The sequence below is a fragment of the Lissotriton vulgaris genome, chromosome 7, assembly GCF_964263255.1.
Source record: "Lissotriton vulgaris chromosome 7, aLisVul1.2, whole genome shotgun sequence".
Taxonomy (NCBI): Eukaryota; Metazoa; Chordata; class Amphibia; order Caudata; family Salamandridae; genus Lissotriton; species Lissotriton vulgaris.
The window spans coordinates 279,749,662-279,766,986 of NC_141695.1; positions in this window are offsets into that span (position 1 = coordinate 279,749,662).

Consider the following 17,325-nt stretch of genomic DNA (forward strand, 5'->3'; position numbering starts at 1 on the left):
GCCATGAACCACGCATTAATGTCATCACCGCTTTGGTAATCTTGCACTAAGTATTTGGGAATGTACACCTTCTCCACTGGCACTGGTTGTGTGCTGCGCCCATTTGAACTGGACTGCCTGATAAACCTTCATGTACTGTTCCTTCATGCTTAACTCATGAGATAAGAGAATCTTTTTCTCTTCCAAGGCGAGAGCGTATCGGCTCTCCCCTGCTCGCTTTTCACTTTAAATGAGCAGCTTCTTCTCTTCTGCTTGGGTTTTAAGTTTTAAAACCTCCAATTCATGCTATCTGATGCTTTGGTTTTCTTCCAGCACCTTTGGGGAAAAACTCCTCCCTGAATGGTTACTACCAGCCCCTGAGGCTGGTCTCTCTACTGGCAAATCCTGTGGACCAAGTCCATTCCCTGGGTCATCCTTATCCACCTCAACGTCACCTGTCTCCTGAGCCTCTTGGCTTCCCACCAGGCCCTCAAGGCCATTTGCAGCTCCTGCTTCTTGGCGCTACTTTTCATGGGACATCGCAAAGCTCTGCAGAATTGCCTCAATGATCAACTTTGTAGGTAAGCAATGCCTCAATGATGAACTCAAATTCTGCAGCCTCACTGGCTACTTAACTCCTCTGAGAAATGATGTGTGGCTTAAAGGTCACTCAAAAAGAAAACCAAAAAATCAAAACACAATATGTGATTACTTTGTGGTCTGCGCTAACCTAGTGATGTACACCAATCACTGTGAGTGAATTCGCAAATAGACGTTCAAATTCCAAACCCGCTGACCATCAATGGTAGGTCCCAAGCGCTGCCTCCAATGTTAGAACCGGGATTCCCTAGTTAGCTGAGGTAGGTACCTAAGGCCAAGTAGGGACCCTCGCTTCCACGTCAGGGAAAGAAAGGACACCTTCTCATCCTGGAGCAAAAGGAGGTAGAAGAGGCTGCCACGTTCAAGGTTTGCCTGGGGGCGCTTGCCGATTGGGTGAAGCTCAGCTGTTTGCAGCTGAATACGGGTAAGACAGAGGTGATGGTAGTCGGTAAGCAGCCTTCTCTTTGGTCACACTTGTGGTGGCCGGAGGAGCTGGGACCATCTCCAACCCCTAAGACCAAGGTCAAGAATTTTGGAGTTTGGTTCAAGAACTCCATTTCATTCTCCGAACAGATATCAGCGGTGGCTGGCGCCTGTTTTGGCATTCTTAGGAAGCTGCAAAAAATCCTGGATCTTCTCCCATTAGATGCTAGACTTACCATTATACAGGCCCTTGTTACGTCCCATCTAGATTACTGTAATATCTTGTACCTAAGGGTGACCCCAAAAAATTTGAACGTCCAGCAGCAGGTTCAGAATGCTGCAGCTCGCCTAATTCTGAACATTCCTAGATGGGCTTTGAGGGGGAGGCTTTGAGGACATTACACTGGCTACCCATACAGGCCAGAGTCACCTTTAAGACTTTGTGTTTCAGCCACATGATCTTCAATAAGAAAGGTTCTAGCTTTTTGCACCCCCTCCTTACCGCCTACAGAACTGCACGTTGCCTAAGGTCCTTGAGCACGGCAAAGTTGACTGTGGCTAAGGTTTGGAAGGTACGGGCTGGTGGGAGTTCCTTTAGCTTCCTTGCGGCAAAGGCATGGAATGACCTCCCTGCTGACCTAAGGATGTGTCCGTCCGAGACTTAAGACGTGGCTATTCCACTATCCTCCTGGTGGCCTGAAATAGGTCCTCTGTAGCTGTTCATGGGGGGCTCTGGCTGTTGGGTGAGCGGGTGCCTCTAGTCCAGCTGTTGGGTTCTAATTGGTGTTCTAGCACGGGGACACTCCGTTGGAGTAACCAGGCGCTCTATAAGCTGTATATTAATAATACTGATAATCCCTGCTCACCCCCTTGGAAGCTTGGACCGAGCAGCCAGGCTTATCTTCAAGTCAAATGTGTAAAGTATTTGCAACCACACTCCCATGAACCAATGATGACACCACAAAAGGACTCCACACAAGTTTCATAGAAAAGCAAGTTTATTTTTATATAAAAAGATATACGATAAAAATACAACATATGGTGATCTGTAGTATACCTCCTAGCCGGTTATTAGGCAAGTCAGCTCTTGTAAGTTCTGGCGGTATTAATGAGCAATTCTAGGTAATCCTATGCATTCCAAATGCAATGCTACGCAGTTCATATTGTAAGATTCAGGCACTTTGCAATATAAAAATAATGCAGTTCAAGATGCAAACAAATGCAATGCGTAATACAACAATCAGGCAGTTCGTTATGCAGAATTAATGCAATGCGTAATACACTCCAGCGCCGATCACGGTGCTTCAGACAGTCTCTCTGCCCCTCATACTGACTCGCAGTCAGTTTCCGTCAACATATGCCCCCAACATGGATCTGGTGTAAACCACACTGCAGCTCCACGATCCAGCCCCGGTACTGCCACTCCTTGGCATGTACGGGCCGGGATACGAGCTGGAACAGGGGCTCGTGCTACAAGAAGGCGAGAGGCTGAGAGCGTCTCTCTCTGATCCCCCACCCCGCCCCAGGTGCCGACACACGTTACCTGGGGTGGGGGTGCAACCTTGCTCTCCTTTCTGCCTCTCGACGACTTGGGCCTCCAATGCGACTCAGTTGATTCCGGGCCGATGACAATAACGGAGATCTCAGGCTGCAACACGGCACACGCACACAGTGTTGCTGAGACTCCCTTGAGCCTCAGTTGTGCACGGTCACAGGGCAATCCTCACAAAGGTTCACTGGCTGCAAGAAGCACACAGTGTTGCTGAAACTCACTTGAGTTCCGGGTGAACACGATCACAAGGCAATCCTCACAAACGTCTCAGTCTGCACGAAGCACATGCACACAGCGTTGCTGAGACTCACTAGGACACCTGGTGCCCCTGATCACAGGGCAATTCTTCAGAAGGTCTCAGGCTGCACGAAGCACACGCACACAGCGTTGCTGAGACACACTTAAACTTCTGGTGGCCACGATCAGAGGGCAATTCTTCCAAAGGTCTCAGACTGCAAGAAGCACACACACACAGCATCGATGAGACACTCTTGAACGTCTGGTGTAAACGGTCACAGGGCAATCCTTACGAAGGTCTCAGGCTGCATGAAGCACACACACACAGCATCGCTGAGACTCACTTGGACTACCGGTACACACGGTCACAGGACAATCCTCACAAAGGGCTCAGGCTGCAAAAAGCACATGCACACAGCGTCGCTGAGACTCGCTTGGACTCCAGGTGCCCACGATCACAGGACAGGGCTTATGAAGGTTTCAGGCTGCACAAAGCACACGCACACAGTATCCCTGAGACACTTCTGGAAACTTTTGTGTTCCTGAGTTTTCACAACAAGGAGCCCGCGCACCTCTGGCCCTTGGGGTTAAGTTACTTCAGGACACAGCACAGCAAAGTCCTTTCAAGCAGGGGGACACAGCACACAGCAAAGTCCCTTTAGCCTCTCCTTGGTTAAAGCAGCAAATTGCAGGCCAGCTCATAACACACAGCAAGGGTCAGCCCTTTCCTTCAGTCTATTCAGCTGTTTCTTCCTTGGCAGAGGTTCCCCTTGACCACAAAGTAGTTTCAGTCCTGTTCAGTCTTGAACAATTCTATTCCAATTCTAATGTTCAGGGGTTTCAGCTCTCATAGTTATACCCCTAAATGTCTTTGAGGTCTTTGTGTTCAGGGGGGCTCTGACCCCTGTCTAAACCAGTTCTGGGTGTCTCCCTGTCAGTGACAGCATTTTCCTTTGATCGTGGGGGTCTGGATCTTTAATCACTCAGCAGGGATTGGAGCCATTGTTTTATGGCTGCAGCCCAGGCCTCTTCATCTCTAGGGGCTACTCCTCCGTCCCACACTACAGATGCAGGTCAGCCTGTTGCTGTCTCACCTCCTCCCCAGGGTCAAGACATTCCCCAGATCCTATCACTTTCAGATCCAGACAGTCAATCCACAACCAGGCAGAGACACACACAAATGTTAAAGCACAAAAACCCAGCCACTTCTAAAAGAGTGGTTTCTAAACATACAATGCAAAAAACCCCTGCACAAAAATATGTGTTATTGAATTGTGAGTTCAGGCGTACTAAACTTCACCTCTTCCTCTTAAGCCTGTGGGAAGGTAGGCTGGAAACATATTACACAGCCTCCCTATTCTGTCCTATGAGTAGGAATGGCCTTTCAACAGTGAAAAATGAAATGGAGAGTATTTCGCTGTCAGGACATTGTACACACCCCAGTACATGTCCTAACTTTCACATACACTGCACCCTGCCCAGGGGGTACCATGGACCGACCATAGGGGTGTCTGATGTGCTTAGAAAGGGACGGGTAAGGCCTGGCAAGTGGGTGCACTTGTCAGGACAACATGGCAGTTTAAGCAACTGTGTGAGTTCCCTCTTTAAGGCTACTTATGTGGGTGGCATAATAAGTGATGCAGGCCCACTAGTAGAATTTGCATTACCAACCCTGGCACACATAATGCACTTTACTAGGGACTTTACTAGTAAGGCAAACATACCAATCATGGGCAACCAATTACCATTACACTTTACACAGAGGGAACTTGCACTTGACACTGATCAGCAGTTGCAAAGTGCTCAAAACATCTAAGCCAGTCAAAGAAAATCCATCACAGCATCAAAAATAGAGGAGGTTGAGGCAAAAAGTCAGGGGTAATCACGCCAAGAAATGCCAGATCTAACATGCTCCATTAGAGAATTAATATGTTCATAGAAATCGGAAGAATCCTCATTCATTGACATTCAAGTGGTATGCAATGTCTCTAATATAATTACTGAGACTGTAGCCAGATTTTTTCAGAAGTACACATGATTCTTTCATAATTCACCATAGTGGAATTTACACATGACTTCTTGGTGAAGGATATTTACTAGGTAAATATTCATAGATCTGTTCCGTATTTAGCAGAGATTTAAATGTAAATTGTCACTACAACATTTTTAAATCTGTCCATGAGACATTGCGTATACTTTGCATTCATTTATTTTAACACCTTATTTGAACCCTGCTTTTGCAAGTCAACACCATTACAATTCTACACATGAAACAACCAGAAATGTGAAAGAGAGTGGACTTTTGAGCTGCAAGAAAGTAAGTTTAGATGTCTTAACAAGCGTGGTGGAACACTACAATACATATCTGAAATCTGCTGCAAAATTGTGCTATACTCCACAACATACTCCTTGTCTATCAGACTCAGAGTTGGATGATGAGAAACAGAAAGTCCCACCCCTTCAACCTACAGATGGATCAAGGGCAGGAAAAGGTAGAGAACTGAGTGCAGAGATTACACACAATTATTTTTAAAATAAGTAAGGAAATAAATGGATTTAGGATTGTATTTGTACATGATCTTTTATTACCTTAACTTCATATATCTATCATGTAATATTTTCATTGTCGATGCACAATATGAAATGCACAATCTGTACCAAAGCAAAACTGTCAACTCATACATTATAAATGTAAACATATTTTTTATAGATGTGTTCTGTTTGCATGTTTTCAATCTCATTGGTGACTTGCACTAAACTTTGTGTGATATCTCCACTACAATGTGCCATATCAACTTGCATGGTGACTGTGAGGTGAGATAATATTGCAGTAGTATTTGTCAGGCGATGGGCAGATCTAGTGAAATCATTCAATCTGATTATGAGTTGATGATGGTACCGTTGGTGTGTTACATTTGGGAATGACTGATAAATGTTGCTCCGTTGGCGGATATCATGGAGCTTTGTCCACTCCACTGTGTAATGCATAGTTCCAGCAAAGCTTCACCGATCGCTAGGTGGTGGAGTTTTTCCTCAAACCCCGTTCACTAACGGTAAGTTGTATTCGCATTGCCTAGTGCCATTTATGGCCACTAGAGGGCACCCAGGAGATGTTCTCAAAGTGGGCAGGCAAGGGCAATCTAGGGTGGTTGAGGGAGGCCACGAGTGTTCATGGATACAATGCTGCTGCCCGAGTAGAAAGTCCACTTGAGCTCCAGTAAAGAATCAGTGCTTTCTGGCATGCCACGCGGTGTTGTTTGCACTGAATTTGTAACACAGAAAAAGCTGGTCAAGCTAAAAAACAGTACAATCAGAACAACAAATTGAGTTCAGTCCGTTTGTGGAACTCTGCGGAATCTCCCATAGATATCATGTAGCTCTGCAGAATTTCATGAAGTGAAAATTCTGTGGTCCTCCCGCCCCAATGTAAATTATGTTGCTCCATTACTGTGCATAAGTACCTAATGGCATTTGCCAGCTCCTTATCAATTCAGCAGCTTCTTTTTGGCCCTTCTCGACAATTGTGTTCAGAAGCTTGATGCCATCTTTAAAGTCAAAAATGTTTTGATGCATTGACAGCAACCGTGTCTTTAATCAATTTATATTCTTACACTGCAGGAACAGCACTGATATCATGGATGCTTCCAAACCACCAAATAAATTAGAACAGTCTACTTCCTCAGAAGCCCTTCCGAAACCAATTCTATGTTTCGGCGCTGAAGAAGGGACTGGTGCCTTTGTGTAGATCTCAAGTCAGAAGGAGCATTAGGCATGTCTGTTGTAACAAAATCAGGGAGTGGAGACACTGTTTATCTGCTACTGGGTGGTGAAGGTGTTGGAGTCAGAATGTTTTCAGGCGGAATATGTGGCTGAGTGTCCTGCATTTCCTCCTGCTCAGTTTCTTCTGCAGTTGTTGCAGGTAGTTCTGACAAATATATGATAAATAGTTTAGTTAAAATATATGTATTTTTTGAATTATTTTACCTAAAGTTTTTTTCAAATAACATTCTACATCATTATGGAGTTCTTTAATGACATTTGGTATGTCACTTTAGGCAAGACTACAAAACGCTTGATTTTTTTTTTTTTTGTCCTCATATTGCGATTATATGTGTAAGGAGTTTGTCGGGAGCCCGTTCCTTTTAACTATTGCACCTTCACTGCCCCTTGTTAGCCGTCCTGAGGTGGGGAGTTTCCCTTTAGCGGATGTTATTAGTTCGGGGTCTCCTGTGTCCTTTATCATAATCAATAATTCCGTTTTTTGTGGGGTGAGCTAGCCATCCTGGCTACTCGACGGGAATCTTTCCAGTCTGAATTATTGTCACCGCTTTAATCATTGGACTTTGTTTCCCGGGGCCATATTAGTGCAGTTAGGTGTCTGATTCATAGTAATTTTCCCAGATTTCCCAAAATTTAAACTTTTTACTGGGTTTCCCTTTTCTATCGCTTCTGTTTATTTTTATTATAGAGTTTAGCCATTCCCCATGTAAAGGAGGTGTTGGCTTGACCCAGTTTATGCATATCTCTCTCCTTGCTAGTAATACCAATACAAACAGCAGGTTTTCTTGTTTTTTTGTTAACTTACCCCGACCAATATTGAAGCCGATCCCAAAGATAATAAAAGTTATACTTACTTCCAACTGTTTTCCCAATACTAGACTCATCGTCTTACCGACTTCCTACCAGAAGGAGTCAAGGAGGGGGCACTCTTTGAACATATGGAGATCATTCGCCCTTTCCAAACCACATTTAGGGCAGGTCTTTATGCTGGCCCCCTTGAATTTTTCGGTGTCCAATAGGCCCTGTGCATGGTGAATAGGTGGTTTCTCTTCAAGTTGGCCGGTTTTATGGTCGTCCAACATTTTTCCAGTGATCTTTGCCAGATATTTTGTAAGTCTAGTTCTGGTATGTCTTCCCTCCAGACTGTTTCTGGGATTAGATAATCTTCTTCTCCTGCTGTAATTAGGGCCCAATACCATCTGGATATTTCCTTTTTTATTGGGATGATTTTCACCATTTCTTTCTCCATGTCCTCATTACCCTTTTTTTTCTCCGTGAGTGATTTAGCCCAGCTATTGAGTTGATAATATTTGAATTTAGACACAGATGAGCTTGAAATTGTATCTATTTGGTCCCAGGAGATTAAGGAGTTTTCTGTCATCAGCTGGCCCCACTTTTTGATTCCTGACGCTTTAAGGGGCAAGGCCATGGAGTCTTTCAAGCAGTCCGGTGTGCCCGGAGATTCCCAAATGTGGGCCAACGAACTATAGTAAGGTATGTTCAAAGTACTTCTGACTTGATACCATAATTTTGCTGCATTGACTAGTATCTTTAATTTTATCTTTTTGTCATATTTTGTAAGTGATCAGGAGAAATTGCAAGCTTCATTTGGTCATCCAAAGGAACAAGGATCGCATGGAAAAAACTAAGGCCAAGAAAAGATCAGGGGGGAATTGCCAGCCCCGACCTCTTTGAATATTACAGGGCTTTCCAATTTAAAAATATGAGACCTCTTCTTAAGACCTACCAGTTTTACCCCGATCACTTACAAAATATGACAGGTAGAATAGATCACTTCCTATACAAATTTGGACACCCAAAATTCTTCAAAACGCTTGATTTTACAATTTTATTATTCTTATCGCATATACAACTACAAATCCCATAATGCTTTTGGGAGCTACTGATTATTTGCCGGCTGGAGTAGATTTCTTTAATTGGTAAGTCTATATTTCTAATTGTACTACTTTGTACCCAATTTGTACACATATTTATATGTAGCTAAAAAAATCTTAGCTTTTCTTATATTGGGTGTGGCAGAGGTATCAATTTCAGATACCCCAATTATAGCTTCTGGCGGCAACACAATCACAATCATGTCAAGAAGAGGGCTATTTGGTGGCTGAGTGAATGGTCCTCCACTTGTTCAGCATGCCTCTGCAGGTCTGTTAGCCACCTTTTCTTTTGTCTGTGTCTGAAGATCATACCAGCGCTTGCAAATCTCTCCAGAAGAGTGCTGTGTAACACTAACCGCAATGATCTTCACCTGGATGTTCTTACAGATTTTGTGCTCTGGAACTTATAGTGAGCTCTTTACAAAAATCTTAGCATGATGTTCACTTCAGTGAGTACATCAAGTTAATTTACATCGAATTTCTGCTTTCTCTTGCGCCCTCTTGCATTCTTATCATTTCATCTGTGGCCATAGTGAGCAGGTTGCGTCAAACACATTCACACAGGGTCATAGTTGCTCTGCTGACACAGCCTGCCTCCTCCTATGGAGCTTGGTTCAGAAAGCGACATTTGCAAATTTGCGATTAGCCCTTTATGGAATTGCAATTTGGTAATCACTAAATTGTGATTGCTAATCCTAAGGAATAGTAAAATCAATTGAATGACTATGATCCATTTGGAATAGTGATTTCCAAATTGTGACTGTAAAAATTGCAATTTTGAAATCGCAATTGCCAATCTTGATATATATAAGGGATTAAATTGAACATTTTGGATTTTCCAATGCTTGTTTTTTCCTGTTGTTATGCCTAGTTTCAGTGAGCTACAGACACACTGCACCGTAAAACTGCCTATGCCATCCATTGCAGTCTTTGCTGTAAAAACACAGGTTAACCCAATATGTCGCTGGGACCTGGGTAAATAATTGATACAAACAGGGTTGTCCCAGATACTAGAGCGAATAAACCATAACTAAACAGCTTAAGAGAATACAAAAAATGTTTTATACCACCATTGCTTTATTCACAACGTGTACCATAAAAAATCATTCATAAAATAAGTTCATAGTTAATCACATTTAATGTCCCTAAAGAAATGGACAGGGAAGGGTAGTGATGGGATAGTGAAGGTACTGAATGGGTAGTATAACAGTGGTCACTATGACCTCAATGAACCAGAAATAATAATTAATTAACACACTGAAAAATACAATTCATTGATTAATTAAAATGAACTCATGCCGTAAAAAAACAGAATCACAAATGATAAATCGGGAAAGAGGCTGAACATAGGAGGAAGTGTCGACGTTTCGACCCAAACTGATGCAGGCATGGAGTGAAACCTTGCTAGAGGGTCTTCATCAGGACAAGGGCACGGAGGGGGGCAGTGAATCTGTGTAGAAAAAATAATAAACTGATATTAGTAAAGGTCATAAATGATCCCTATTAATCCTAAAAAGATTGTAAAAGGCAGAGAGGAGGAATTGTGAACACGCAATCGTTGAAGGAAATCACAGAGAGTAGTACATTACAAGTAAGAAAACCGATGTTGATCAAAGAATGGTCTTACCCCACAAGGGGGAAGAAATTAAGTAACCCATGCCCCATATCTTCTAAGGTCAGCTGTTATTAATGCTGTCACGCATAATTAACCCTCGCCACAATCACTGTTACTTAGAGATTTGGAGAAAAGAGGACTTACGGAAAACATGCACCATAATGCAAGGGTGCCTGTGTTGAGGGAATGATTGTTTATGTGCAGAAAGATGTCCACTCCTGCACATAAACAATCCATAATGGCGAATCATCCCCCCACATCCTTCTTTTTTCCCCATCTTTAATCCCTTCACCATTTTCTCCAGTGTCTCCTATCCCCGTTCCTTCTTGCTCCGCTACCTTCTCCCATGTCTATTTATTTATACTCTATCTGTCGTGCTCCTCCTCCCCTTCCTTTCTCCCCCTTTTTTCACCTTCTATCCTGTCAACTTGTTTATGCACAACCAGCTATTCTTAGATATAATCTTCATCACTCACAATGATATATATCTTTTTTTATAATCGTTTATTGGGTTGCTACACTGTATTAAATCTTCTTAGATCATCAATTGTGGACTGGAAAATTCCAAAGCAGAAGTTCCTTTTTAGGAAATGTTAAATAAATACCCCACACTTATTGAGGGTTTTCTTCGAGCACTCAAGTTTGATTTACATGCCCAAGACAGCTATTCTGTGCATTGCGCCCCCAGGCAGGAAAACGCATAGGTGGCATGGCATCAGATGCAAAATGGGGTTGGACTTCTAATATCGTTCCTTTCACTTAATCCAACCTGTGAGGGTGAGAGAGCAGTGACCTCAATGTGAGAAACACAGTGGGTCCCCCACAGAGAGAGAGCCGGACCACTCATCCTCCAATTTTGGGTGCATGCTCCTTTAACCCATAAATGGCCCGCTTAATATTTGGGTCTATTTTCTGTCCTAATTTTAAAGGTTCGGAATAGGATTTGATTTCTCTCGTCCACTATCATGGAGAAAAACTGGATTCACCACATCTTGAATGTGAACCTAAGAGCCGGAGCTTGGGTCTCCGTGGAATGGTTTCATCTGTTGTAAAACAAGAATACCTATCTTAGGTGTGGACTGGTACCAAGAACTACAGAAAAGGTTGTGCCTTAATTCCAGATGTTACCAGGGTTTCTGCCCAGACCAGTTTAACAAATCTTATGGCAGTAAAGTGACTCTCAGGATCAACCTTGGACATTCACCTCGGGTGAATTGTAGTGTACTTCATTTATGCCTGCTCACAGTGAATAAAAATGAGATTCATTTCTGAGGATCTTAGGTTTGGCTCTAATATGGATAGGTGCCACTTGTTTCCATTAGAGAGAGTGCTGGAACCACAGGTACTTGTGGTAGGTAATGCCCTGATTATCTTGGGTTAGTTTTGGGAACCAGGTACAGTGTCACTTTCCATGGAGTGCAGTTGGCTGATGGAAAATTAACTCAGCTGAATGCCAGGCAAGGTGCAGCTAAATACTCCTAAAAACATCAATGCAAGAGCATAGAATCATTGAGCTCACTAAAGGCGACATGTGGCACAATGCATCTTCATTCATGAAACCCACAAATATTGATTCCCTGGAGGTGGCCTACATCTTATATTGGCACATAGTTGCTTCCACAGCAGATTTTATGTTTTAGTTGTATATGAAGATTGGAATCAACTGATCCGATTCGGTAGGAATCCATTCCCAAACCCATTTGGGTCTAAAGCTCTGTAAACCGCCTCAGAATCGGGCCCATAGTGTGAGATGTGTATGCTCCACGAGTACGGTGCACCCGAAGGGATGAAGCTCCCCCACTGACATGCAGATATAGATGCTGCCTCAACTACAATGCTCATCGTGAATTTACTGGAAGACTGGTACTGTAACATGCTACTTGGGTACCTACTAAAAAGCCTATTAAAAGTGTAGAAAACATTTACACTGGAGCTTTGTGAATGGAAGACACTGGAAATGCATTGCACTTTGTGAATTATTGAAGTGTACTTTTATCGACAGCTTCACGTACTCCAAAGTTTGCCATCTCAAAAATATTTCTGCATGAAAAATTTCTAGGAAAGTTTTGTTTGCTGGTGGTTTTTACTGCAAAATTTAGGATTTGCTTAGCTCTACTACCGCAACTTCAAAGTATTTGCCATATCTTTGCTTGCTCATTTTAATGATCAACAGATTTTAAACAAAATATCATGCTTGTAGAAGAACAATCCTACATCTGAATCTGTCAGTATTAAAATGAGGCTACCAGAAATTATCTGAATTTGTGCAACTTTTTCATGTGAAATACCCTCGAAATCCTCAGTGGTTCCCAGTGAAATCTACAGGATTTGGCACCACAGTCGTCTCTTGTATCTTACATCTGGTTTGTGAATGATCTTTTCAAGGTCTGGTGATTAGTAACTCATCGGTCTTAAACTTTAGAATGTTCTGGACCATTACCAGAAAATACAATGGGGCATATCATCAAGGGGGTTTATCTCCGCTTTTTTAGCTTTAAAAGCCAAGAAGGCGGAGATAAAATGATCTCCCTATTACCTAGCTGTCGCTAACACCAGTTAGCGACAGCTAGTAGGAGATAGCGACCATCTTGGGCCCCGCTTTGCATGTCAGTGAAATTTATCACTAATGACATGCAAAGTGGGCGTGCCAAGATGTTAGCGACTGGAAACAGTCGCTAACATCGCTATCTCCTATTACCAACTTTTGGAGATATTCGTGCTAAGCGCGAATATCTCCAAAAGCTAACTCCTGCCCCTGAGCAGTTCTTAGCCATGTTATCCAATGGTAGGTGGATAACATGGCTAAGAGCATTAGCTCTGTAATGCATGAATATCGCGGACTTTTCAGCGATATTCATGCATTTCGGCCGATTTTTATCGCTTAGGAGATAAACCTTGATAATAGCAAGGTTCCTAAGCAATAAAAATCGCCGCAGCTCGGCGATAAAAATATTGCCGCTAAGCCAACATAGCGATAATTGTCGCTAGTTGTTGGTAATATGCCCCAATGACTTTAACTGAACTTTATTCGATTTTCGAAAAACAACTATCTATTTAGCTGCTCAATAGAGGGCACAACTCTGCGGCAACACCCAGTGGGCTATCCCACTCCGTTCAGGATATTGCTGGATGAATTTCTGTCATGCATTTAAACATGTTTGTGTAGTTTTTCACACTGGAAGTGAAAGTGAGCGTTATTTTCAATTCTTGAAATCTGCAGCTGGAACGTCTGACCCCCACTAAACAGGGTCGGACTGGGAAACGAGAACATCCCTTGCTAATTTTTTGTCCGACCGACCCCCACATGTTGCATAGTGAGTGAGTACAGCAAGCACGCCTGGTCACTACAAGAGTGGCTGGGAGGGGTTCTCCCTATGAAATGTGGAGAAAAATGGCAAAAATTGTGCATTCTAAAATAAATGTTTCACTATATAGTCAGTTCTATTAGCTTTGAAAGCATAGTAAATGATGACCTTACAGTGCACCAGGTTACAACAATCATTGTTGGGGCCCTTCAATCATTCCCTCTAATTCACCTCCCGACAGTGCCACTCATCTCTCCCTAGCTCCTCTCTCACATGTATTTAATTTGTTTTATACTACGTTTCCTACCAGTGAAGGGTGTCGGGACACTTGGCATCTCACACACATAGAGACAATGAAAAATACACATCTAAATCAGTGTATATAAAATGTTACACAAGACAAAGAGCAATATAAGATGTAGGATTTAAATTTCATTCCTGCTGGTAGGCATTTTGTAAGAGTGCTTGATCTGTAACACATGCTGGCTTTACTAATAAGAATGTATTCCTGCCCAAACAAACACTTTAAGCAACACTAGGGTAGTGAAAGACTTGGAAACAACATATCGTTCTAACTTGTCCCAAGCAGTTTTCATGCAGCTCTTCGATGGCACTTCATTTCTCACTGTGCTAGATTATGAGTGTAATTTAGGAACTGCACAGTACAAACGGACCTTTGTGACAAAAATAGTAACCCACTCAGATATGCATCTAAAATACAGTTCTGTGATCTGCATGGTACATGTTCTTTGCATTAGACATAGTAACCCTCTGTGCTACCTTAGATGAGTCTAAATTGCAACTAGATGAAACTGTGATCTCTCTCAGCTGGAAGATTAATCACCAGCGATATCTTGACACTTTTATCATGCTGAAAACACTGGGATATACAAGGAACTCTGCAGAGGGTGCCTTTAAAACCATAGCATTTTTCAAAACATAGCGAGTCTGGAAACAGAATTGAGGTCTGAGTTTACGCTGGCCTCTTAATTTTGTTACTGGGGGGTAGACATTACAAAACTGCGGTAAAACTGGTGCCCAAGTAACAAGTCTAGTCCCACCAGTGACAAAACCAGCCCCTCACCCTTCAAGCTCCCAGGGAAATGCCTGATGCCCGGTATTGCCAGTCCACTAATCTCACACCCTGGCAATTACTTGGGGCCAAAACCCAATCCATCATTGTTTTGCACACCATGTCATCTCAGTTTGGACCCAGCTATATGCAAATCACTCTTCCCTGCCTTAGACGGAACAGTCCTGCCTGAGCTTCCAAGCCAGGTCCTCCCAGAATCGGCAACACAGGCAACTCAGGACCGATGTGCCCTAGTTATGGGCTCATCAACAGGGTACACCATGGCTCCAGTGACACAGAGTGCATGGGACCCAGGTCTGGGCATATCTGTCCCACTTAGGCCAACACACTAAAATATACAAAAATATGATGGATGAAATGTTTTAATTATTCTCAGTCACTGGCAACTACGGTTTACTTGTGTTCAAGTTCAGGGAGGACCTGGCTTGGCAGTTCTGGCTGGACTTTTCTGACCCTAGGGCCACAGCTTTAATCAGGCACGTTTCCCAAAATGCCACCAAAGGCCAAAGCATCCTCACATATGTGTATATAAACAAATTAAATCCAAAACAATGTTAACGGTCAAAAACAACTATATGAATATATATGGTAAAATGTTACAATTAATTTAAGTAACATACTAAATGAAAAACAATTAAGTTGAAAAATACACTTTTATAAAAGAATATAAACCATAAACAATAGATTTTTCTTTTAAAAACCTACACTTTTAAATACTAGAAATGCTAATTAACAAACATTATATCAAATTAAAAAGTATGTATTTCCTCCCAAAAAATGTACAATTTCAACTCCATTCTATTAAACAGTAGGGAATGAACTGGGCTCATCAGAGGTTACGTTTCTATTCCCACTCCAATTAAAGTGTTTAACTTCAGAGGGAGTAGATTTACTTTTCCCGCTACGCTCTAAACAACAGTAGGGAAAGGGTGGTGTTAGACCTGGCATCCTTGGTGTGGTTTTCCTGACTTTTGGCCTTTTACCTCCTGTGTTTTTGATGCTGTGCTGGATTTCGTTTTTGCTGGCTTAGAGGCTTTGGGAACTTTGCCACTGCTGATCAGTGTCAAAGTGCAAGTGCTCCCTGTGTAAATTGATATTGTGATTGGATCTCCCTGAATGGCATATTTGTTTTACCAGTAGGTCACTAGTAAAGTGCACTAAATGAGCCAGGGCGGGTAAATCAAATGCTAATAGTGAACGTGCAGCACTGATTGTGCCACCTACATAAGTAGCCCTGAAAAATGGCTCAGGCCTGCCATCGCAGTGCCTGTGAGAAGTTTGTTAACTGCCATGTCGACCTGGCCATTGCACCCACTTGCCAGACCTTAGCCTTACCTTTCTTTACTCATACGACACCCCTATGGTAGGCCCAAGGTACCCCCCTGGGCAGGGTGCAGTGTATGTGAAAGGTAGGACATGTACTGGTGTGTGTAACATGTCCTGATAGTGAAATACTGCCAATGTAGGTTTCGCTATTGAAAGGCTATCTTGCCCATAGGACAGAATGGGGAAGGCTTTGTAATGTTTTAAAAGCATACCTTCCCATAGGAGTATGATGAGAAAATAGAGTCTGGCATCCCTGAACTCAGGATTTAATAACACATCTTTTAGTAAAGATGATTTTTAAATTGTATGTTTGAAACTATCACTTTTAGAAAGTGGCTATTTTCTTGTTCAACCTTCCTGTGCACCTCTGCCTGTTTGTGGATTGACTGTCTGGCTTTGGAGTGACAGGGGCCTGGGTGACTCCAGGAGTCTGGGTGAGTCAGAACAAGGCTGAATAGGCCTGATCTGCATTTGCAGTGTTGGGAGGAGTAGCACCTGTACCTGAATAGGGCTGTGCCTGCCTTCCACAATGCAGGCTCTGCCCCCCTGCTGTGTGTCTGGAGCCAAGGCTTACACTAACAAAGGATGTTGTTGTGCATTGGCAGAGTGCCCCCAGAACTGGTTTGAACTGGGCTCAGAGCCCCTTGCACAAAGAGAACAAATACATTTTGGGGTATAATTATCACCTAAATCCCCTGAACTTTAGATCATTCCTTGAATTTAAGAGGAACCTTCGCCAAGGAGAAGAGCTGGAGAGACTGAGGAGAAGTACTACCCCTGTTGTGTGTCTGGGTTCGGCCTGCAGTTACTGTTTCTGCCAAGGAAAGGAAAAGGACTTTGTTGTGTGCTGTGTCCCCTGCTTTAAGGAGATCTCCAAGGGCCTTAGTGAGCTTGCCTACTGTTCAGAAGTCTCAGGGACACAAAGGCTTCACCCCCAGCTCCCCTTAAATTTGCTGTTGAGTTCTGACCTGCCTTGAGGTGCCTGTGCCAGGTTTTGCCTCTGGAGGCTGTTGCTGCTGTTTGGGAACTGGAAGAATGAAGAAACTCAAAGAACAACAGAAATTGATGCATCGCTCTTCTTGTGGCTGTTTTTGCGACGCATCTACAGGGCCTGAGAAGAATTTCCACACATCACTGGGCAGCTGTGAAAGCGGTAGCAGCGCCTGTTGTCACGGCAAGAATCGACGCAATGAGGGATTGCGGCTGAAGAGGACAGACGCAGCACAACGCTGCTGCATCGAATGCCGACGCATCTTGAAGATCCATGCATCACGCTTCCCCTATGCATCATCTGCAAGGCAGACCCGGCACAAAGAATGGACGCATCACTCCCCCAACAGACCAGAATCAATGCAACCTTTCCTCCGCGTGCAGCGGGACTGCCGCATTGCCTCCTCAGGGTCTCAAGAGTGTTGCATCTCTTTGTTTTTCAATGCTGCGCCTGTTTGGCTTGGTGAACTTTGACATACCTACAGGTACTATGCTGAAAAGTCACTCATCCATAGTTTTCTATGGTACAA